Source organism: Sturnus vulgaris, chromosome 1, assembly GCF_052056855.1.
Source record: "Sturnus vulgaris isolate bStuVul1 chromosome 1, bStuVul1.hap1, whole genome shotgun sequence".
Taxonomy (NCBI): Eukaryota; Metazoa; Chordata; class Aves; order Passeriformes; family Sturnidae; genus Sturnus; species Sturnus vulgaris.
In genome coordinates this window covers 115,182,848-115,208,720 of record NC_142243.1, presented here as the reverse complement: position 1 = coordinate 115,208,720, position 25,873 = coordinate 115,182,848, and the positions used below count along the sequence as shown (strand labels likewise).

Below are 25,873 nucleotides of genomic sequence, written 5' to 3'. Positions count from 1 at the left end.
CAGGAAGTGCTAGGATTCAGACTTGGACTCTGCAATTGTTCGTTTACTCTTTATTTATTTAAGAAGGAAGAAAACTCTTAAGTAAGGAATCTCATTTCAAAGATACCCTGGCAAGGCATTGCAGTACTTTCATATGCTCTATCTGTTATAAAGCATGTATCATGAAGATACACCTAATTAAGATAACACATTATTATCCCAATATCCACATGTCAGTTTTGGCATAGAAGTCAGGAATGAAAAGTATCTGACAGCTGATTGTGTCACTCTTCTTGTCGAGATGGCAATTATCTGAGGAAACTACAAATTCTAAATATTGGGTGAGTGACATAAAAGGAACTGCAGCTCCAAAGTAGCTGCAAATGAACAGAAGGAACATTAAAAGGTGATGCAACTGGCAAAAGCATTCAGGGCAGGACTGTCCTAAACTGAATGGATCAAATAGCTACACAAAGGGACAAGGGGAGGAGGGAGGATTAAATAACATGAAGCATCATTTTTTGTTTACTTTAGAAAGCTTTAGGCTTATTTGTCCTGCATTAATCCACCAAAAGTACTTTCCTAGCTTTCTTTTTTTTTCCTTTTTTTTTTCTTCTTTTATTTCTCCTTTTTTTTAAGCTGATTTTATCTGTTGTTTTGGCCAATATCCAATGCAATATTTGCCTGACTTCAAATAGTGTTATTTTTTAAACTTGCAAAAAAGTGTTTTCTGCATATGGTCAACTAGACAGTAGATAAGGACTAGGTCATCACATATGAAGAACTGTTTTAAATCAACCAAGTCTACATCTTACACAATAAAATCTCAGGGTTACAGGGTTGTTTCAGGTTAGGCAGACTAAATCATTGCTGTTTACTTAATATTTCGTTCTTCAAATGAAGAGGGAGCGTTGCATGAATTTTTGGCATTTTACCTAAAAGATGATAAAAAGGTCACTATCAAGTACTAGGCTGAGGTTTTCCAGAGCAAAGATCAAATTCTGTCTCTGCTACAGCTTTTCAAAGGACACTGAGCAAATATTTAATCTCTTTACTTCAGTTTTCAAATCTGCAATACAGAGATTTCTTCAACATCAAGGCTATGTTTTGAAATTAATACTCATTACTAAAGTTGCCAGTTGTCAGGTTTTTAGGAAACACTATCAGAGTGAATGAGCAGCAAGTCCACAGCCTCAACATGGAAATGCAAAGGCAGCTGTTAATAAATTATAAATGCAAACTTTATTTTTCAGACCTGCAGAAAGGCTAGATTTTAGAAATGTATGAAGACTTAAAATCAGATTTGTATTTCCCTACAGGCTGGCTTGCTACTAGGCAGACTTTGAGTTTCAGAGAAGCCTACCACATATTTAAATGGCAGTACAAGTATATGATCAGTCTTTCCATTCACACACCACTTTTCCTCATGCCTATATTTGATTTCGACATTTAACAACATTCTGCACTTGCCTAAAAGCCACCCACATGCTGCAGCGTGGCTGCATACGTTTTTAATTTTGGGTTAGCACACAGCCTCTGCAACACTCCAGTTTTCCCTGCAAAGAGCTCCGTCACAAAGTCCTACAGCACCTGCACAGTTATTCGTAAGGCCAAACAGGCCTACTTATTTTAAAGTACCATATAATGTTGTTCTTTGGAAGAAACTTTTCGCACTTTGGATATGAAATAAAACCACTGCCACAGACTCTATAAAACCTTCCTCCATCTGTGTTATTCATGAGCTACAGTGTCCCAGGACCTTGACAATGCATGGGAGGATCATAACGTCCAGGGCTTTTGTTGAAAGTACTGAATTCCATTTATTTTAATAGGCAAGATTACTGTATAGTGTATCATTGTAATTAATTAGAGCATCTCTTCAAAAGCAGGAGGCTGGACAGTGAGAACAATCAATGTGCTGACAGACTCTACTCTCTAACATGAAAACCAAGTAATCTCAAAGGCATTTCAGTATTGCCGTCAGATATTGCTGTCAGCTCCCTAGTCTGCACACCTAAAAATAGTTTTCAAGTCTTTAATGTGCTTCCCCTCCCCTTTTTTCTTTGCTGGGTAAGTTCAGATGAAGCCTTCAAACCACTGCCAAAGGTGTTTCTAGCTTTGATCAGACCTGGTAGAATCACCATTGCCCAGAATTTATAGCAAAGGCACAGTGAAAAGGAAGGGGGGAAGTTGACCATGATCCTCTGGTAAGAAACAAAACCCCATTTTTATCTCCATTTATTGCATGAACTTAGCAGACTTCTGTGTTTGATTGAGTAACTTTGCATTCTTGTGATCTAAACTTAGCAATCTCTCCACAACAGTGCCAGAAGGAAAAGGCTCTCCAACAATCTTTCAAACCCATATCAGTTATTTTGAAAGTGCCAGCAGCAAGGCTGTCACAATATTAAGGTAGATATCACTAGCTCAGTAATTAATTTATGAATTAAATGTTTCAGGTCTCCATTCGTCTTTAACTTTCCTTCCTCTAAGCTGTTGCACCGCATCACTACTGAAGGCAAGTGCCTCTCCTCTTGCTAAGGAAAATAAAAGTATTACCTCAGTAAAACAGTGTGTGAGGACTCTCTGAACACATGTGCATGCACAAGGCTTGAGAGCAGTGTTTCATTAGTCCCAGCTGGGAGTGCAGATTAAAGAAAAATGCCAGAAACCATACCTACAGTCTGACATATCTATGATATGTTGCAATGCCTGATATGTTCTGTGGGAAAAGAGATCTATATGCTATACTCAGTTTCACTGAAGTGCTTGGCAGAAAGCTTTCCTGACTCACAACAGTGTCTGTTCACTGGACTGGCCAGAGGAGAGTCATACCTAATAAACTGCCATAAAATACACATACACACACCACTTTGGATCATTGATTTCACTGCTAAAGGATGTTACTGTGTATTACAGCTTTAAGTTTTCAACTTTGTCATATTTTCTAAACTCTGATCTCTTCAATTTACTTTCAGTTATGTGACATTCCCCTTTAGTAGAGCGAAAGCATGCATTAGCTAAACAATGTGGTTTGGATTTAGCGTTCCCATGCATCATTGTGAAAATGTTTGTCTCAGCAATAGTGTCATTATTGTTACTGGGAACAGCTGCTCTACTATGTCTTCAGATTGAGGAGAGCAGAGTATCTCCCTTCCCACACCACCTCACAAGCAGGGAATCTAAAGCAGGACCACTGAGTAGAAGTAGCTCATGAGCACACACTGTTCTGTACCTGGCTTCCTTCTACCACAAAGGAAGCAGAAAGTGCAGGAGCACATCACAGAACAGCAGCAAAATAAATATTGCCGACAGAAACGAAGTTTGGCTCCCTCCTCTGGCAGTTCTTCTGGATCTGGACCGGGGACTAACCTGAGGCAAAAATCTTCCTCACTCAGGTGCAGCTTTCTGGCAGTTCAGCTCCATTAGACATGACATCCTTTGAGCAAGAATTGGAGCAGGGAGTTTGCTGCTGATCAAGCGGATGTTTAATATCTCCCTTGAGTTTCTGAAGTGGAAAGATGTAACTCTCAGCATTCTTGCCAGCGCTCCCAGCCCTGCTGAAGTCAGTTTCCACATCCAGATCTACAAGAGCGCTGGAATCCCGCTGGGTTTGCTGGGAGCATCCCAGCAGCAATGCTGTGCTCCGCAGGCCTGTGCGGCTCAGCCCAGGCCAGCTGGACGTCTTAAGGAAAGCTTACAAAACACATTTGTGTGATTGCACAGAGCAGCAGGCTTTAACTCACCTTTCAGAACAAGGCCTTCAGAGGTAATTAGGTTTTATTTTAAGATGGATTAAATCTGTTTTCCAGGGTACTGGACCTTTTGAAATGTCTTTGGATGGGAAGCCATGCTTTCAGTCAATAGGCGTTTCTACAGTCCAGCCTCTGGTAACATTTTAGCTACATGAAGACCACATTTTATCTTTTGAAAGGATCTTAGATTCCCATCTTTGTCCTGAAAATTAAGTACTGTGAACACTTCATTTGTATCAAACAAACTTGAGTAAGGCAAACACATGGTCAATACACTCTTGCATAGCATATCCATAACGTACAATCATAAAACCATAGAATGGTTTGGATTGCAAGGGACCTTAAAGATAATCTAGTTCCAATCCTGTATGGGCATGGACAACTCTCATAGACCTAGCTGGTCAAAGATCCATCCAGCCTGGCCTTAAATACTTCCAGGGATGGGGCATCCAACTGTGATAAAACAATTTGAACGAACATGTTAAAGTACAAGGATTTTTGGTAACTTTACCTTCAATATTTTATTTTAATTTCTTTTTGGCTTCAAAGTACCTATTTCAGTCGACCACAAATGCTGAAGTTTCAGTAAACTTGATGGGTGGGAAGAGATGGGGTTTCCTAGGTGAAAAAATACATACAAAAATGCAGACACAATGCCAAAAATGTCACATCCCCCACAGAAGTAGCATAAAACCAAGTTTTGCCCATTTCTGCTTAGACAGTTATATTCTGTACAGTCTGCTTACCATCAGAGATATCGTGGTTTCTGCATAATTACTTTATCCCAGTCAAATTAAATCAAGCGAAAAAAAAAATTTCCTTCAGCTAAAAGATAGACAAACAGAATGCAGAGTAATGGCTAACAGCTGTGTAGGTAAGAGTACAGAGGCAAACACAGGGAATCCAGCCCTCAGCCCAACAGGAGGAGAGGTATGTATGGTACAGATCTGAGAGCCTCAGGCGTGAACAAAATGGCTTATTTGTTATGGTAGAATTCCCAAACAGGCTACTCAGTGGTATTTGTCAACCTAGTAGTTTCTCCAGCAAAATTGTCTTGCAGCTGTGCTCAAGGCAGAAATTAAGATTGCTGGGCAGCATTCCAGCTTTTGACTCTCTTCACCATTTTTTCTCAAAGGCCATAGAGGGGACAGATCCTGGTCTAACAAGATACCAGCATGCACCTGCTTTACTTCAATGGACACCAGGAGGATTTAATCACTGTATGGAAAAGCTGCTCCCTAATTTTCCTTGGCCAAAGTGAAGGCAAAGGCAAAAAGGCCACCAACACCAGAACAGTCCCTGGGAGGAACATGGTATTCATCAGTCACAAATATGCAGGAAACCTACACAAAACAAGGAATAAACAGCATCTCAGGAAAAAAAGCACCTAGATAGAGAGCACGTTGTCATCCATTACACATGCCTGTAGAGAGAAGCAATCAGAGGATGCAAAGCATGGCAGCAAAGGTGTTGCTGCTGACCATGGAGTATCATCACCCTCCATGTTATGTCCCAGACGAGTCCACATTCAGGGAAAAGAAATTCATTACCTACCGATTTCTCCTCAAATCCTCCATGTCTTCTGGTTTTACTGTGCTTTACATTATAAAGTAACCTCTGGCAAAGAAGATGGAGCAGCAAAATACGAGTGATGATATGTCTAATCTCTTCATCATGTCAAAGAACCCCTTCATTGCCCCACAATGGCCCTGCAGCAGTACATTGTAACATATGTGGAAATGAAAAAGTAGTTCTTCTTTCAGATTTGGTCTCACAGAAATTAGGCAGAAGCACAACTCTATCATTTCCCACTGGAGGAGGATCTGGAGCCACAGTCTAGAGCAGCCAAGACAAAAGAGAGCCAAGGGACCTCCTAATAACTCCTCAATATGCATTTACAGCCTCATGCTGTTTCTCTGGCAGAAATGGCCTGGGAAGGAAAGCAGTGGTCCTATCCTCAGGTCACTCTGAAGAATGAATTCCACCTAGCCAGGAGGGCATGTCATTGAGGGCATGACATTTATAGCTCTCAGCAGACAGAGGGCTAACACATTCATAGCAGTTCAGCTCAGCTGCAGTCACTGGGGGGCAACAGGGGAGGCATTTCAGCTGCAGTGCAAAAGAATAGCTTGTTTTATTCTGATGTGCAAGTATCATCACTACTGTGGGAGAAATGAAGGGGGCCAGCCAGTCCCTCAACCCTCTGCACTGCACACAGTGAGTCAATCATCCCCATCAATGCCTCAAGTTCACCGGCCACATGTTCCTCAAACCGAAATCTGCAAGGGTTTCCCAGGCATGCACAGAGCTCTGACTGTGGCAAAGTGTCAAATGTATTACTCTAAGGAGATCTTTGTTTTGGAAACTTGCTTCTCAGCTACAGCTTGCTTCCTCTTTAACAATTTTAAAGCCAAGAAGTTTTCTTTAGTAGTTGCTTTTGTTTTTATTTTCTACTGCTTGCTCAGCTGGGGAAGATAACAGCTTCAGATTTAGGTCACCCACAGAAAAACTTGTTTGGTGATCTCATCTTGATCCCCAGTGGGTAACCATCCAGATCACAAAGAGTAGGAGAAAAATCTGGCCCCACTAGGCAGGTCTGGAAGATTTAGGGGAGAAAGGAGACACATCCTGAGTTTTTCTTTAATAAAATTGGAATATCTATGTGTTTGCTACAGGCCAACACTAAGGTGCATTTGTAGGCCCGTGCAAATTCCAGCCAACATCACTTGGCCACCATGCTTGCTTTTGTAAGAACTGGCATCGACCTTTTCTCTTAAAAGGGCCAGAATTATTCATATGTGTTATGAAACATAACAACACTTCATCCGTGTACAGCAACTCTCATTGCTGCAGTTTCCAAGTGTGGCCAGGTACTGAATAACTTCTACATTTGGACCAAATTTACAGTGTTTCGTCCATGCTTATTTCATGAGAAAAAAATGGTACAAAAAACATACAAATGAGAAACATTATTAAAATATTATGAGCTGCCACTGCCTTCATGCAAGCTTAGCAGATTGTTTGTTTCTTTCCCTTCATTAGCTTGTTACTCCATTCTTTTTAATGTAATAACAACATTTTTGTTCCAGAGGGGATAAAACCCAACAACCATAATTGAGAATCAATAATTACATCCAAGGCAACTCTCAACAAAAACATCATGGCAATTATTTTTACATCTCCCCTAAGCCACCATTTTAAGATATGTTAGGCAAGCCAAATAACCTCCACTTTAACATTATTGATGTACAAGATGGGTAAATAACTTATCATTTTTCTGCTGTGGTCATGTCAATCCATATGGGATTTCATTGGGTCTCATAGGATAAGACATTGAACAGCACTCCTCTCCTTTAAGGAGTTCACAGCATTTGTCATCTTGGTCTTAATAGTTACGTGCTGCAAGAGCTGTAATTTTTATGAGTAATATGGAAAACCTAAACCCTAACTGCTTCTGGTCATGAATACACAAATTCCATGACACATCACAGTACTGGAGATTTGTTTCAGAGGATAACTGCAGAGCATTCCCTTCATAGTGTTGATGAGAACAGCAGATCTGCAAAGTCACCTGTGATCCCTCCTGGGGACAAGACACTCAGAATTCATCATTAAAGTCCTCAAGCCACTGGGCAAACACTGGGGCAAGGAGGAGTGTTGTCAGAGCACCCTGGTACACAATTCTTGCTCCCAGACAACCTCTCTATATGTGTTTCACTGGAGTGAGGTACCAACTAGCCAAAAAAAGCTACCTGATTCTTCTTTGTCAACCATCTCTAATATTATCTTGGTTTTATTCAAAACAGCTCAACAACAGCTCATTAATGCTGAAAGTGACAGGGAAACAAACTTCTTCTTTCACCCCTTTTAAAAGGCTCCAGCAGAATGTATAATGAAAGAGCTCTGAGGACTGAGAAAACCACAAGCCCACCAGAATTTTCAGGGAGCATCAGCTTTTCTCTACAGGCACCTCTCTTTGGAGTGTCCTAGTATCAGCCTTCCTTTCCCCATTTTTGCTTCCTCCAACACCAATTTGCTCTGCGTTATAAAACATGACAGTATTTACATGAGCTCTGCATATGCCTTAGCAGCCTGGGCCTGTAAAGTGAATTTTAAAGGAACTCTGGCTGTAGCTCTTGCTAGTATGCTTTCTAGTTTTATTGCTGTGAACAGCTGAGAACTAAAAAAGCACACTAGTTTATGCTCTATAATATCTTCAGACTGGTACACACTGCAGACTATCACTCAGAAATATAGGTTTTTGGGCCTTAGTACATTTTGTTTTAATTATGTTTATGATAACATCAGTGTGAGGAAACAAGTATATGTATCATACACAAGTATACAACACTACACTTATTGATGTCATTACTTCTCCAGGGCACTGAAACCCGAACAATTCCCACTGTACAATCTCATTGCAAGCAGATATTTGTCTTCCTAACAGGTTTATACAAACTGTTTCACTTGTCACTGAAGCAAATTCACAATTTTTATTAAATATTCAGCTGCTGGTAGTTCATTCTTGAAAATTTGTTAGAAAGTAGGCAAGTCGACAAGTCCTAATCAAATCTCCACTAATGATGCACAGATAGTTTTTTCCACCATCCACATTGACAGAAAATAATACTTTTATCCTTGTTTGCTCACAGGTAGCTCCAAGTGCCATGCAGTTAAGGCGATAAAACAGAAGTGGATAAGAAAAAAAGGAACTCTGTACAAGAAAAGATGGAGAATACTACAGCCATTCAGGACAAAAGAAACCATGAAAATTATGAAAAATTGTAGTATTACAAAACAAAACTGGCCAAGTGTTTTTATTACATATGTACAGTTCTATTGTTATATTGTTCAAAGCAGAATTCACAGGGCTTTGCTGTTTGAACTCCAATGCAGTAGGAGGTGCATATGCATCTTCTTTCCTCTAGGATACTCAAGGTGGAAATTAAGTCACTGCCTCTCCCACTCATGACCCCCCACTCAAAGGACAGTCTTAATATCCCTTCCTAAAAGGATGAATTCACTCTTGCTGTCATATGAAATACAGTACCATAAATACTTCATTTATCAGGAGATTTTATATGCCTTTTGAGAGTGCCCCATATGGCAAGGATTCCTTTAGTCTGATTCTTGTTTACCCTAGCATGTTACTTCCAGTGACTTTGTTGCTTATCTTGTCTGTAATATGATTTATGTTAACTCATTTCCTGTAAAAGCATACACTAATAAAATGGAAAAAAAATGTGAAGAAAGAGCAGGCCAGCTTTGAATTGGCATGGGAAATGTCATGAGTAACTGGATTCAAATCCTTTTAAATTACTGTTTCAGTGAACCTTTAAGGCTTCAGAGGGCATTTTTCCCTATTTCTGCTGTTCCCATAAGATCATTTCATTGTTGCTGTTTCCATAAATTCCTGATGCAGTAGATGACCTTGTGCTAGAAAGGACCTGGGTCCTTTCTTTAAAGGACACCTGCTTTTCATGCTAAAGAAAGTAAGAACAATTTTCATATACATCCCAAGTAATCTTCACAAGCAGATGCTTAAAGAAAAAAAATCTGTTAAATAGCCAGAAACATCACATGACATCAATTTGATAGCATTTTTACCTTTTAATAGTTCCCTGGAACATGCCTGCATGCTCTGGCTTGGGCCTGCAAACCACTGGGAATTGGCTATGACTTGTATTTGCAAGAAGTCAAGCCAAGGAGGCAATGTTTTCCTTCAGGTGGAGGGCTCCATGGCGTCCCTGGCAGAGAACAGTTCCAGGTTCAACCTGAAAGACACAAAGCAGACAGCCAAAGGATCACTTAGTAAACAGGAAATGGCATACTGCACCACGTTAACGTTTGACAAGTTTATAATGTGTTAGTAAATTACTTCAAGATGGAAATCAATCTGCCTTATTTGCAAATTAAAAAAAAAAAATGTAATTACCCAATAAAAGTGCTTATCAAGCATTGCCTTGCTTTGTGTGAGATACATGATAAACTCTACCATATGCATGACTTGGTCATCCTGGGCAGGATGTCATAAGACCCATTTATTAATTTGCATGACTTTTCATGTTAAAAAAAAAATTATCTGAGCTGAAATCCTCTGGAATTCTGGATGATATCAAATAGATTAAAGTTAAGCACTTTGGAGAAATTCAGGCTTACGCTTATCACTGCAATAGGGTTGGTGTTTTGCAGCGGTAGCAGCTAGAAAAATTACCCTTTCAAAGATAGCTCACAAATCATATACAGATTCTTCCAGTATTTTCTGACAATTTTCAGGTTCTAAGCAAAGTTTCAGGGAATATGAACATGCAAAATTGAAAAACTGTTCTAGCTATAAGTTTGCTTTATAGTTTCTATTTTCAAAAAAAAAAAAAATTATTCTGACTATCATCTGGATACACCGTAAGCCAAAACCTCCTGGTCAGACACAGGCTGACACAAACCACAGACAGAGACAACTGGAGCATACATTTGCCCACATCCTGTTTTACCATGGTACCTTTCATCCCTGTGGTAAAAATAACTCTTTCCATATATTATTAATTATTGTCCTCCCTCCTGAGAGACATGAGGTTGTTTTTTCAAGCCAATTATTCTGATGGTTTGTTATATGAGCACCTGCCTAAGAGTAAATGAGCTGAGAAGACAATGCACTTCATACATGGCACCTACAAAGCTGAGACTTCTTCTAAACTTTATGGATTTAACTAAATTCCAAAAAATGTCTTATGTGCATCAAAACACTTCATATCCCTCCCCAATTATATGAAACCGACTTCAGGTAACGTAGAGATAAAAATGCAGAGCCACATTTCAAGGGACCAAGAACACCAATTCATGGAAAAATTGAACCTCTCTGAACTGCATTTTGTTTCTCAATTAAAATGAGCAGTAATTTACCTTGCAAATCAGTAGCTGGGTGCAGAATTTAGTATCAACTACTGAAAACAAAATTTTAAAATCCCCAAGAGATGGATTTTCTTCATTCTTAACCTCACTGAGTGCTACCAGTTAATGAAGTACAAGTGGTGAAACTCAAAGGGAACCATAGATGCTGACAAACTGCTGTCAGAACTGTGCCACTGTGGCTGCTTGTTGTATAAAACACTCCACCAAAGGAATTTCATTGTTCCTAAATGAGTAGATTCCTGCTCATCCTCTGCCTCTTTTCCATTTCCATAGTCCAGATAAAAATCTATATTTGCCTGCCTTAAGCTGTGTCTAGAAATACAATAGACCTAGCACAGTGAACACAATGTGAAAACATGATTAATGATAGTAACTACGTCCTGAATCATGTGATGTACAAACCCCAAATGATTTTTAAATAAGAGCAACGTGAATACTGTTTCACTCCAGCAATTTCTAGAGTGTAATTCTTAGCAGAGTGTAGATTTTCAGTCTTCACAACTTCACAGTTCTTCTCTGTTGCATGGAAAGCAAATATTCCACATTATTGCAGAAACCTATGAAATATCTTTATGTTTGTCAAATCAGCCACTTACAAAAATGTGAGGGACACCTCATTATATGCTTCCGTGATCTTGGTTTTGTCCGGGATTATGAAGTGTGTGTATTGCCTACATCCACTGTACACCTTGCATTATCATCAGCGCTGATTCACTGCTCATCATCAGTGACATTTCTTTCATAAAGTCTCCTCTCTGTAGGTGTAAAGAATAACTTTGCCTTGGCGGTGTAGGAAACAAGCAGGCAAAAGAGTTGTTTTATGAAAGACTGTTACAAGGCCATGGCACCTTTAAAAAGAATTGGCTAAAGAGCCTTTACCAATATATTGCTTGTCAGGTAAACCAAGCCAAACTGTGGTTGCTGTAGGATCATAAGAATCAAGGATTGTTCAAGTCAGAAGGGATCTCAGCAGTTCTTTGGATCAGCCTCCTGCTGAAGGTGAACTCAACCGTGACCTCAAACTATTTTCTTGGGCATTTCTCCTGTCAGGTCTTAAACACTTCCAAAGGATGAAGGCTGTGCAACCACCCTGGGCAGCCTGTGCCACTTACCCCACTGTCCTCATGGTGGGAAGGTATTTCCTCATATCTGGTATGACCATCTCATTTCAATTTGTGCCATTTTTCCTTGTCCACCATGGCCCGTTGTGGAGACCACAGCTCCATGTCCTCAATGATCTCCAGTAGTTATGGGGGTCAGGAGGGGACACACAGTTAGGGGACTCCAAAGCCACCATGGCTCCAGGATGAACAAGCCCCAGTTGTGCAGCCTCACAGAATTAGTGGTCCAGCCCTGACCATTCCAGTTTGTCAACATCTGCAGTTCTGTTGAAAGCACACTCCACTGTCTCCTCCAAGTCGTTTATGGAAATGTTAAACAGGCCAGTTCTGGTGATAGACCCTGCAGTGGTGCCCTTGTTAGGGCTCCAGGCAGTGCACGACCCATTAATCAGCACCCTCTAAGGCAACCCCCCACCACCAGGATACAAGAATATGGTGCAAGACAGTGTCAAAAACCTTGCTAACTTTCACAAGCACCAGCTTGTCCAAATGCCTCTCAAAGGACGCTTTGCTCAGCTGATGAGTGCCACTGCTGCTGCATGCTTGTGTTGATGCAACAAAGGCCTTGGTTTCAAAATGCAATTTCAAGCAAGGACATTTAATTTACCATGTTGAAAATGCCTTTTCATGGAATAATGCAGGGTACTTGCATTTGGATTTTCTCAAGTAGATCTGTCTTACTTTAATAAATTTACTCAAAGAGAGATACAGAGCTGTAGCCACACTACAGAAACAGATCCAGTGTAAATTTTTCTTTTATAGGACATGTGAGAACATTTTCTCCCAAAACGTAATTCACTATAGTAGCATAATGTGTTAAAGTATTAGGGCTATTTCACCAAAGTTATGATATCCAAGTTTCAGGTTGCTTTCAAGACCACATCCATGGGACTGGATATAACATGGAACAAAGACAATCTGCCTTATGATCTAACTAAAAAAGTCATTTGGTAAGAAGCCAATATCCCTGAATGGCAAACTGTCTTGAAATGATTCATGAAAATGTAGTTCAGACACTGTTGTTATTAAATCCAATGGAAGTTTTCCCACTGAAATAAATTGTTAAGGATCTAACCATAACAGATTTAATCATAACATGGAGGTTTCCTTAGACAACCTGCAGTACAAGAGAACTTTTCTTCAACTAGATTTATTCCATATTTTATGTAAGTTTCAAATGATTAAAAGGACTTAAAGGTGGGTGGGAGAGAAGCATAATCCTAATTCAAACATATGACAAGGATTAAGATGCATGAGAACACAGGCAATGCTGCTTTATTCACAGACTTGTCTTCATCTGTTTTAGGCTGTTTCTCCCCTTCTTTTTCTTTCTGCACTGAGAATGTTTACCCATTGACTCGCCACAGGCCATCCTACTCAGGACAGCCCTAGGTTTTATTTGGGCTTCTTGTAAACCACTGTTTCACTGCCCTGACTGACCACTGCATCTTGTATAAATAGTTCTCAGGAGGATGTTTTGGGGGTTGCTTAATACTTGCAGCGGTTTTTTGTCTCCGTATGGTCAGAAGTTTGAGCAATTAAGAGGACAGGCTCATTAGCTTCATTAGCTAAGGGGAACTTCTCAGGTTGGAGGATGTTAAAATTACTTACGTGTGTTATGAACATTGGCAACACTTTCTGAGACTAGAAAGTTTTTTGGGTTTTTTTTAATAATACATTTCATTTTGCTGGAAAATGGAATATTCATTCTAGCATTGAACAAGCCACAGTGCAATGACGACCTGCTTATAATGTAGCTGCTACTACATTATAAATACAGTTTATTTATTTACATTAGCTTTCTTACTCTCTATCACTTTTAAGGTTACCCCACTGTGAACAAACTCACATCACAGGAAATTGCTTACGTTTGAATACAGATTCTTTTTTTCCTTTCCTTAAAAGTCATAAAAAAGATTTCTAAACACTTGTCACAGGCCCACCAATTTTCTTTTCAACAAGACATTTAGTGAAAACAAACTATGAAAAAGCTTATCCAAAAATTACATGCCAATATGGATCTCACAGTGTAACAGAATAGTACATATGTACTGCAAAAATGTTAATCATGTGCAGATAACTGAATTCAGTAGTTTTGCAAGTAAGTTGTGTGAAAAAAATGAGGTTTTTAGCATGTTCATAGAATACCATTGAGATCAATAAAGGGAAACAGAAAGGCCTATAAGACCTTCTTACATTGGAAAAGAACAGCACTTTAATTACACTTAAAATTGATTTGCTCCATTCAGTGCTAGCCTATGAAATAGACACATTTAAGCTGATTTAAAGTTAAATTAAGCCTATAAAATCTCTGGTTGCTTTGATGTAAGTGCATGCATGCTACTGATGTGCTTTTGTTTAATTAGCTCTATTGAAAAATCAGTCTTCAGTGGAACTTTGCACGGCAGACCAGGCCTACAACTCCTTGCTGTCTCTGTTTTAGTTGAACACTAAACTGAGTGAGAAATCCTTATGGTTAATTCAGGAGCCAGACGTTTTGCAGGGCTCAGACTCCCTTCAGAATATCTACAAATATTTACATTGACTGTAAGACAACAAGCTTCCCAGCATCCCCTCATCCTGGCTCCCTCAATATCCTTAAATGAGGGGACATTTAGCTATTCAGTCTAAAGGCCTTTTGGTAGAACAGCACTTACTGTGAAATGTGTTGTTTGGGTTAGCTGAATGTCTCTCTATCACTTATTTCCCAGAGAGGATTTGAAAGTTATATATGTTGAGCAACTACTGTACACTAAAGAAAAATGGATTTCCACGAGGTCTCATAATCTTCTGGTAAATTGTCTCTTTCTAATGCTTGAAAAATTGCAGAACAAAAAAGAAACAAAAGTCAGAGATAAAAAGGCCTTTGTGTTTTGGAAAAGACATGGAGGGCAAAGGGTGGGAAAGATGAGGAAAATGTTGAATGTTTGGAGATTTACTTCCAAGATTTTGTTTTTCTATACCTTTACCCTTTTTTTCCCTTCATTCTTATGAAGTTTTTCCCACCAGCACCATCAGTATGAAATACTACTAAGTTAGAACAGCAGCTTCTATCCACTATGTACAGATGCAGTTGTTCATGCAAGGGCATTTTAGCTACAAATAAATGAATTAGGATGTGCATTTGACCTTGGGATAAACAGGTAAAGGATCGTGGAAGTGGATCCACATGCACGAACTGTGCAAACAGCAGCTTAACCACTACAGCCTCAACTCGCCACATGCAAAACCATAGGTAAAGACACAAAAGTCATAGTTCTTGACTAAGTTTGCACACTACAAGTCCAAAAACAAATTACACATTGCAATTAGCAGCCTTCATTAGCCATGTCAGTATTTAGAGTGGTACAGGCATCTAAATATTCAGAGCTATTGATGGTACCTTCTCACTGCTTCCATCCAAATCTGAAGGCATTTAAACTCAGTTGGGTTTCTGTCCAGAACTGGATATTTCTCCACGTGATTAGTAGCAGGTGTGGAAATGTTTCATTTCCAACATGCAGCTGTCTGGGACACATCTGGTCTCAGCAGCTCTGCAAGTCCAACACAAGGTGCTGCACTGTGGCCATTGAAGAGTGGCATCCAGCAGACACAACCTGTAAAAGCCCACTTTTGGTAGAAACATCAGAGAATCCAAAATGGGTTCTCACCTCAGCTATGGGGATTATGAGCCCTCCCCTGGGATCTCCAAGACATGGGGGATGATGCAGCACCCAGGCTCTCAGGGGGCTGGGAGCAAACACCCTCCTGCCAAGGCAGCTCAGCTGAATGGTCAGGAGAGAAGGAGCCCTGCAAGTAATGCAGAGCCAACCCAAGAGAGAACATATGAATGTGTAAAAGTGTACAGTGACAGAAGGATCCAATGTCAGATTAGCTATCTCAGTGTCTAATGGGCTAACCCTTGAACACATTATTACTGTACTGAAAATGGCAATGATTCAGCTATCCTTGTATTTTCCAAGTTAGTATCTAAGTCTGTACTAATCGTTTCAAAAAAAAAAAGGGTTAAGCTTGTATTCAATCCATCTGCCCTGGCATTATAACCAATCAGAGGCAAAGAAAGTAATTTCTCAAAATGACACCAGTACAAGCTATCTAAAATCAAAGAAATATTACAAACAAACTTCCATAGGAATTAAGAAGAGAGAAGTGAGAGAAGGGAGTAAATTGAGCACTAAAATAAATGCCTCGTGATCTTGCTTATAACCAAATAAACAAGGAAATGTGTCTTCTCTGGATGGAGCATTGCAGAGCAAAATCCAAGGGAAATTCAGAATGTAATAAGCTGGCTTTTGTAGTTTCAATGTAAAGACATGATGAGTTTCTTGCAAACGGATGCCAAAAAACCTAATCCAAACTGGAAAGAAGAGAGGAAATCTCCTATGAGACAGTTTTTATAAAAGCTTCATTCAGGGCCTCCACCCTCATGTACTGCATCGGCCACCTTAGTTTTTCCACTCTCCCTGGTCCAAGAAAGCACTGACTAGTATAGTAAAAATTCTGGCTTTAAAATGTTTGGGAATGGACAGTGACAACTGTATATGTTTTAATAATCAGGCACAGATTATCAGCTGATGTTTTAGTCAAAATGGGTATCAAGATTTAGGTCTAATAGATTACAAGTAAACTAAAGTAACATAGATGGAAAAAAATATGACAAATATTTCGAATTTCTCAGTCTCTCCAAGAATCAGATACTTTGTAGTGGAAAAGTGTAGTCAGGTTATTAAAACATAACATTAGTTACCTAGAGATACAGATTACACTCTGTTCCCAGTCCAGTAAATAGTGGTGTTTGACATTTTAAACCACAATTTCAAGCAAATGTACTTCTCCTTTCAGCTGTACAATCAACTTCAATGGCATTTAACCCCTCAAACTTCAGCATTCCCTTTTCTAAAAGAAATATATCCCTCTTATATCCTTTCCACCTTAGGAATCATAATTAATTTTTCATAAAAATACTTTGAGCTACAAATTTCTACAAACTTTCATCATTTTAAAAAAAGATTCCTTTAACTAACCCCCCCTGCTTTCTACATACGATTCACGTGCAGTAGATGTTTTTTCCTCAGTTGTGACTTATGCCAAGGATCCCCCACTACAAGTGCAGAATGATACCCTGGATGCTGGTAGTACTTTCTGCTCTTCCAGGAAATCCGTGGCTGTCTCTCAGCACCTGACAGTGTATTTATAGTGAAATGTGGTCGATATATGCACACACAATTCGGGGAACAGATTTTTTTGTGTGTGTGACTTGCCTTCTCTTTCTCCTTCCTTCTTTCTCCCCAACATCAGAATTCAGCTTCCTCAGGCTTTTTCTGTTTGATGTGGCTTTCATGTCCTATTCACTTACTGTCAGAACTCCATGTATTGAATGGCAGCAACTAATAAAACTATTCTCATCTCTTTATGGCTTTTCATAAAACTACTCCACTCTGTGTCTTTTTTTTTTTGCCTGCTTCTGCTGTTACTTTGTGTACACACAGTGTACTGAATAAAAAGCTCCCTTGCGATTCTGTGAAATAGCACTTAACACCTTCACAAAACTGATATTTCTAAAAAGAGTATTTAATCTCTCAAACATGCTGAAACTCATTGAACTCTGTGCCATCTATTTCTTCTTTTTAAATAAATAACTCTTTTAATCATGGCAACCATTATGACAAGCTACCAATATTTATGAGGACGTAGCAACACTCATAGGAACAGAAAAAGTGACATATATGTGAACAGCAAAGAGACTCTGTTTCAGCTTAAGGTAAACTTGGAAGGCATCCCCAATGCCAGAATGAAGATGATATCCTTACTTGCAACTCAGGAGCACTGAGGTGTAACTATTTCGTCAATGGATGTCTGTGTTCCCACATTCAGCAAGGACCCCCGGGGGATTCCAGCCTGCCTTGAGTCAGAGCCACCATTTCTTGCAGGAGTTCAAAGGGTTGTTCAATGACATCTTCATGAGATCAGCCGCACAGCTGGCTTTCTGGTGAGGTTGGCTGGCTTTAAGTGGAAACTGTCAGCATCTGCCAAATGGTGGCCAGACACCAGAACAGACTTTCCAATTAGTGGAATACCCCATTTGATGGCTGGATGTGATTTTCCCGTGTGTGTATGTGCATGCTCCACCTGCGTGCTACCACATCTGAAGGCTGTGGCAATGCCCTTGCAGGGAGCCTGCCATCCCAGGTGAACCAAGAAGGAGTCAGGCAGTCTCCTCCTCGCTGGGCCAGCAGAAGCTGTTTCAAGTTTCCCACAGCTGAAAATCGCTGTGTGCAGGTTTTACGTAAGGGCCTGCCGGAGTCGGAGCGGCTCCCTTGCTGCCCACCAGTGAGCTGTGAAACACTGCTTATTAGTTCCAGATGCTGCTTCAGCGCCTTTCCTTCTGCAGAGAGTGTGCAGAAGTCACTTCTTTTGGTTTCTCAGGACTCCCCAGAAATAGAAAACACCACCAAAAGTCACTGTGGATTTGTTATCCCTCCTTCAACATCAGGCAGAAAGTCTTGTCCATGAGCCAAAAGGGATCTGTGTTACACTCACTATGGACCTTACAGCCGATTCACAATGGACCTCACAGCAAGAGCCAGAGCCTCATATTAAGTACCAATCCATTGTCACTGTATATCTAATACATGCAGCAGGTGTGCCAGCTCCATGACAGTCCCATTCACACTCTAGCAGGAACCTTGTTTTGGACAGAAAAGAGAAGCGCCTTGTGACAGAAACCAGAGGAACACGTCAGCTGCTTCAAAATTCACTATACTTGATCTATGTCTTCATGCCTCCAAACTTTCACCCTGAAGTTTTAAAAAACAGCCTCAAACCTTTCAAACTTCCTATAGGTTTGTTTCTCTCAAAAATCTCTCTACAGAAAACTAATTTTTCTTATCACTTCTTAATTATAATAGAGGAAAATACTGTAGATGCCTCTTTTTGCCAATTTATGGTACAACATTCCCTTGTAAATTCAAACCATTTTCTTCTTTCCACTGTGATCATAATCAATGCATAATTTTGATAGAACTCACCATTTACATTCTGCATATTTGGGGGTAAAAAGGAATCCAGCTTTAATTGTTCATGAGAAAAAATGGGCCAATAGAGAAGCTGAGCCTGCAGTTTTCAGACATATCAGAAAATATAACTTCTTAAATCCTGAAAACATTCCAGTGTAAAACATTTTGGGCTCATGGAAAGGTAATTGTGAAAATATACAGGCCCTGTGTAAACATTAAAGTATTTACGAGGTCCTTCAAGGATTTCAATCCGACAGATTGTTGGCTCGTCTTCATTATCCCTGTATTCGTAACTTCTATTGTATATCCTTGGTTATGAGGAGTGCAGTAACTACCAGTGCACTTCCAAGGGCAGTAGGTCAGCAGTGTGCTAAAACTCAGCCTCCAGCCCTTCCAATCAAATCCCTCCAGCCCTTCCAATCCCAGACCTCAGCCAGCTCCACGCTTGCTCCTCACCCACCTCTCTGTGGAAGCCTGCAGCTCCAAACCTGGAGGGCACAGTGCCAGCTCTCATCCTCGACATTTTAGGAAAAGGAATGGCTAAGATTGGGAAAGGTTTATTTTAGATTGGAGGAAGGTTATATCTGTTGGTATTTACTCTAGCATGGGAAAGGCAATTTGTTTTATTTGTTCAGAGTCTGCTCTAAAAATAAACAGTAATGCAACTGGAATCTTGGGCTTCTTTTTATGGTTTCACCAATCTAAATAAATAAAATCATTTTGATTCATGTAGTACCTTTAGGTAGTAGCTTCATTAAATAGTCAAAATGAGAGCAGGTAAAATCATCTTTTAGAGTTCACGAGAAATTTTGCCTTTACATAAGGCTTTTGTTTAAGAAATTGACAATACTTGGCAAAGACAACAGACACTGAAAGCCACATGAGGCATGGAGGCATTGTTTTCCCCTCTGTAACTGAGAATACTGAAAAATGAATTGGTTTGGCTAAGGCAACGTGAGAAAATGGGGCAGGCCTGAAAACAGAACTCCTCCTGCTTCCCTCCATATAGCTTCCCTGTCTCCTTTGAATAGTCACAATAATACAATTAAACTGTTTGCATGTGACTTTTTTTCCTAGTAGAATTGGACACTGAAATCACTTCATGAAAAATTTGACATTTGGGGTGAAATTTAACAGTAGAAAACAGTGCCTCTCTTCTCTGAGGATTAAAGCTGAAAAGGCCCATTAGTTCATCTTTGTAGCTCATTCAGTGTCGCTGAGTTTTGGGTTTTTTTCCCAAAACTCCTATAAAGAGAGAAAATCAGGTCTCCTGAGAACTACAGAGTTAAGTAGCCTTGTTTACCACCACCTGTCAGAAAAGCATGCCTCCATAACATAAATATAAATAATAAAAAAAAAAATGAATTTTAAAAATTAAAATAAATAAATTTAAAATAAATAAATAAATAAATAAATAAATGTTTGGGCTAATATACAGCAGTAACTGCCCAGCTGGAAGTTTGCCTTCCATTCATGTTCAGATTAACCTCCTTCACACAGATTCACGTGCACCAACTCTTCTCTTTGTTTTGCTGCTTTCAGGAGCAGTTCTGGATAACCTGGTTGCAAGCACAGTCTGAAGGCTGGTGTACAGTGAAGCAATCTGGCATCAGCCCCTGGCCAGGTTAAGAGGACCATGAAGGGAGACACGCTGGACTGTCCCACAGAGAGCTGCTGTAGGTGCAGGAGGGAGCAATGCATCCTTTCACCCATCCCACATGGGCATCACCAACTGCACCACACTGAAAGGCAAGGCTGCACTGCTGCTCTTCCAGGCACATAAAGCAGCACCTGGTTCTGCCAGAGTGTTTTTGTCAGGGGTTCAATTCCACTGTTATGGCTCATACAGCTGCTTCGTGGGTAATGGGATCACACCAAACTCAAAACCCAGCACAGGAGAAAAGGCAAAAAAAAAGGAGTAAAAATGGTTCTTTGCTGTGTTTTCTTAAACCTGACATAGGCTTAAAGCCCAAACATAATTTTAACAAATCTCACCCACATCTCAACACCTTCTCTCCATCTTTTCTGTGGTAGCCAGGATTCTCCCGAGACAAAGCATGGCCTTGTTACAGCAGCTCCCTTTTCCCTTTGTGCAGCCAGAAAAGGATCCAGCTTCCCCTACAAACACTCTAGAAAAGATGGGCTGGATGCCCTTTGATGCAAAAACTTTGCCAAGTCCACCACCTAATGATGTCTGTCAGTAAGAAAGCATCAAGCAGTCGTAAAACACACATCTTCTCAAAGAGGCAAGAGAGGATGCACTACATGTTGCACCATGTTGGCAAGCTGTCTTTGAGTGAATACTTATGTCAGCAAGATGAGAAAGGAATCTTTTCATGTAGTAGTTACTAGTGCAGGCCCAAACCAAAAGCACCCTCCCAAAAGTCTGGTGATTTTCAAAATCCAAGGTATCATCCAAAAAAAAAAAAAAATCACTAATTACCCAAATTTTATTACAGGCCATACCAAGACCTTGGAACCCAAATACCCTCAAACTTGGGTTGGCTCAAATTCTGGATCTGATGTCTGCATTGTGGGCTAAGGCAAAACTAGAAGGGAGAAAGAAAAAAAATCAGCCGTGCTCCATGGATCTTTAATATAGGGCCACCTCTGATACACTTTAGAAAAATATAATGAGACCACTATAATATATATTCCAGCCAAAATTCTTGGCTCCCAAAACCAGCTTTATATGGCATGCAATACAGAAACACCCAAGAGACGCTATAAGAACTTTGACAAGGCTAATATTAAGCTAGAACAAAACAGAACTACTGGCACCAACTCCACTCAGCTCTTAAGTAAACTTGTCCCATTAAAAAGTAGCCTCTAAGATATTTTCTCTCTGAAGTGTATAGTAGCTTATAAAAAGCAGGAAGGGTTGCCAAGTCATAGATGTGTTCAAGTACTCCTTACCCTCATTAAGGAACATTCCCTGGCAGCCAGCAGCTTTGAGTGTTCCAGTGAACCAGATTTTATAAGGGGGGGTGTTTACAGTGGTGTGCAATGTAGCTGGAAATCATAGTGCACTGTAGCAGCCCTGTACTAGATACAGCTGTGTTTGGAGCCTTATCACCCAGAGCACAGAATAAAACAGGCAGGGTGATCAATGAGGTTCCAAAAATATAATGAGTATTAAGAAAACAAATCTTAAGCCTCCCTGCTCCATAGGAAGCAGAGCATCCAGAGATGACAGTGCCTAAATACAAATCAGGCAGTGAAATAGCACTGAAGATCCAGGTCTCACTTCCACCAGTTTTGTATATAAGAATATTTACAGAGATGTCTTCACAGTCAGCGTGTAGATAATGTAGCTTCTCAATGTACCCACTGACTTCTGCAGAAGTTAGGAGTCACATTCCTTGGTGGAGCTGGACCTTAATGCTGCCTCCCACCTTGTTCATCTAAGGGGCTGTTTTTGCTTCTCCGTTCAGTGTCATTTTCAGCCTAGGGATATTATCCAGACCTGTAAGAGCAATCAACAAGATGATCAAACAGAGAAGGTCTTATCATCCTTAACACCAGTGAAGAAGTAAGTAAGAGAAGATCCACATTTTGACAGTACCAGTACTGAGGACCTAAAATCGTGTGTCCTCTTGAGTCTGTCACTTTTCCTGTCTGCTACCAACCAGATGCTGTTTACCAAAGGTTTTTCAGTTTCCACTGAAGAAGGATCCAAATTTATGTGGCATTTAAGCAAGCTGTTAGTTATCTGAATCTTTCACTCTGCACACACAAATAAAATTTATCACCTGTTTATAAATACATGCTAGCTACCAGTTCCTACATAGCTGACCCCGTCCTTGTTTTGATTTGGGGAATTCAGCAATGCACAGTTTATACATTTTGTGATCTTTCAGAATAATACTGAACAAAAAAGATGCAGAACTTGGCATAAATTTAACTGTGTCACCCACACTTTCGCAGAGCAGCAAACCGCAAACCCTCAACCAAGCTGACACAACCAGAGAAAGAGAGGACAGTCTCTGCAAAATGACTTCTGGGTATAAGCATTTGAAGATAAAAATACTACTAAAGTGTAGCAAATAAGTGGAACTTGAAAACAGCAGAGCCTTGCATAAACTGTGTGGTCACTGAGATTAAAGAAGCAAATAGGAGGCTCCCACAGTATCTTGTTAGCTGCAGGATCAGTCAGAGAGAAAAAAAGAAAGAGAAACCTTGGTCCACAGGGAAAACACATGGAAAGAAAAGTTCATTGCCAGACACCTTTTTGTGGAATTTCTACTCAAGAACTTCTGCTAAAGTTTCAAGGATGCTCAGAAGCAAGGAGGAAAGAGAGACAAGATAACATGTAAGGAGACTACTTTTTCTACTGTCTTGTCTTAATCTATGTATTTCCCATCCTAGGTGAAATAACAAGATCCAGAGCTTGGAATTCTTACAAAGACTTCATGTTAGGCCTCATAATTTGTTTCAATTATTATATTTTTTTACTTTAAGAGGCAGACCAGAAATATCTTGAGTCACTATTCAGGGTTTGGGATGCCCAAGCTATAAGAGAGCTGGGGATCAGTCCAAATCCCAGAGATCTAAGGTGGCTGAATGGTGAAGCTTCTTTGTTTGAGAGAATAACAAGGTAACAGAGCACTCAAGAAATATGCTGGAGAGACCAGGGACATAGAATCATATACTTACAGAATGGTCTGGACTAGAAGGGCCCTTAAAGATCATCTAGTTCCAACCCCCTGCCATGGGCAGGGACACCTTCCACTAGACCAGGTTGCTCCATTCAACCTGGCTTTGGACACTGCCAGGGATGAGGCACTCTCATTATAATAAATGTCTTCTTTATGCCAAATCTAAACCTATTCTCTTTCAGTTTAAAACTGTTGACCCATATCATATCACTACAGGCCCAGACAAAAAGTCCCTCTCCATCTTTCCTATTAGCCCCTTTTAAGTATTAAAAAGCTGCAACAAGGTGTCCCCAGAGCCTTCTTTTTTCCAGGCTGATCCATGTGCTGAGGGTTCCAGAGCTGGATGCAGTGTGCCAAGTGGGGTCTCACAAGAGCAGAGTAAACCTGCTGGTCGCACGTATTTTTATGCAGTCCAAGGTACAATTGGCTTTCTGGGCTGCCATTACACATTGCCAGCTCATATCTGACTTTTTGTCAACCAGTGTCCCCAGGTATTCAGGGCTGCTCTCAGTCCATTCATTACCTTGTCTGTACTGGTGCCAGAGATTGCCCCAGCACAGGTGCAGGACTTTATTGAACTTCATGAGGTCCACAGTGGCCTCAAGCCTGCCAAGGCCCCAGTGGATGGCATGCTTTCCCTCAAGCAGATGAACAGCACTGCTCAGCTTTTCATCATCCACAAACTTGCTGAGGTTACAATCCCACTGTCTATGATAGTTGCTGGGGTCTGCCTTTTTATCCTTCTTAAAAATGGGTATGAAGTTTCCCTTTTTCCAGTTACTGAAGACTTTACCTGACTGTCATGACTTTTTAAATATGATGGAGAGCAGCTTAGCAACTGCATCTGCTATTTGAGATATATATCAGCCTATTCAGAGTATGTCTAAGAGGGTTTAGGCTAAAACTTGGCAGTCTGTAAAGTGTCTAGCTCTAAAATCCTTACCAAGTTGTGATGCTATGTATTTTGCTTTAGAGCATTGGTATAGTCTGTGATCAGGTTATCCAGAAAGTTTCCTTAATGTGCTTACAGAGAAAAAAGAAAAAGTGAGAGGAAAATGAAATTTTATACATATATATAAATGTGTATATGTATGTGTATATATATATGTGTCCTTCAAGTGAATAGGACCTCACTCTGAACCAGAAAACTAGTTATAATTCTTTCCATGGGCTTGTCATCTAATTGGAATACCATGGGAAACTTTATGGCTTCTTCCTTTCTGTTTTATCTTCCATGGTACATATAGAAGTCATCCATAATGTCACAGATTGTTTTTATTTCCTCCTACTGCATTGCTGGCAATTTTTCCTCTCATGATAAATAGTTAGATTATACTCAGCATTCAATGTGCTTGTTAAAACCTTTCAGACATGGCTACATTTGGAAGAAAATATGGACAGAGTGAGTCACTAACATTTTATTTTTCTGGAGGGTCATTTGAAGCTAAAAGTTTGTCCAGTAGACCTCAGTACTGGGAGAAAAGTGAAGTGTCCTGCAAAGAGCTTTGGCTGTGGATATATACCTAATTAATTCCTAGAGAACATCTCAAAGAATCGGCATTTCTGCTAATTATTTTATAGAAGACATAGTACAGAATTGTCACTACCTAGACAGACACAGCACTTACACTTAGGAGAGGAAAAGGTGCTTATTACCTGGCATAAATGCCATGAAAAAAAATGAAGCTTTGGATACTGGTTCATACACTGAAAGGCACACAGGACATGTTGGCTTAATGCAGATTAAAAAAATAAAGGATGCAACTTTTTTCCAAGCTATTCATTTAGTCTTTAGTTAATGCAAGCACTTCCAGAGAACAATTCTTATTACCTCCCTTTAGTTGCTGTCCTTGGATGGCAGGAATCACCACCTGAAAGTGTGCATCTTATGGTACCCAAAGTACACGAAGTCCAGACCAGTCATCCAGAAGTCAAACCACACTCTATCATACTCCATTGTTCTTCCTCTGTTCTACAGCTTTTGCTCACAAGAAACAGTGACAATGGTCTGTGAAAACCTCTGCTGCATTCTCAATCAGACCACTAACAAACAGCATCCAACTGGGCATTATGGAGCACTCACTGCACTCACTGCTCTCCGTAAGCCTGAAGAGAAATGGGGACTTTCATTCTCTTTGCACAGCAAAGAGGGAATCTTGTTCAGGATCAGGGTCTCCATTTTCCAGTTTTTCTCTTCAAGCTCCAGGTCTCAGAGAACCCACACAGCCTCTGCGAAAATCATGGCACAGAAAAATGACAGACCAGCAACATGGGAGACCTCCATTTTCTCCTGTAATGAGCAGAAGGTTCCCAAGTAGGGAATGCATTTCAGCTTCGTGAGGAAACCCTGTAGGGATCTGCTGAACAAGTCGCCAACCATCTTGGCCAGCATGACAGCCAGCACTATCAGTGGGGAGGAGTGGACATCTTGTGAA

General features: G+C 40.2%; 1 pseudogene; it reads right to left on the bottom strand.

The window, feature by feature from the left end:
- LOC106851940 (chloride channel protein D-like) overlaps positions 1-25,873 on the bottom strand; it is a 75,709-nt pseudogene that overhangs the window by 6,559 nt on the left and 43,277 nt on the right.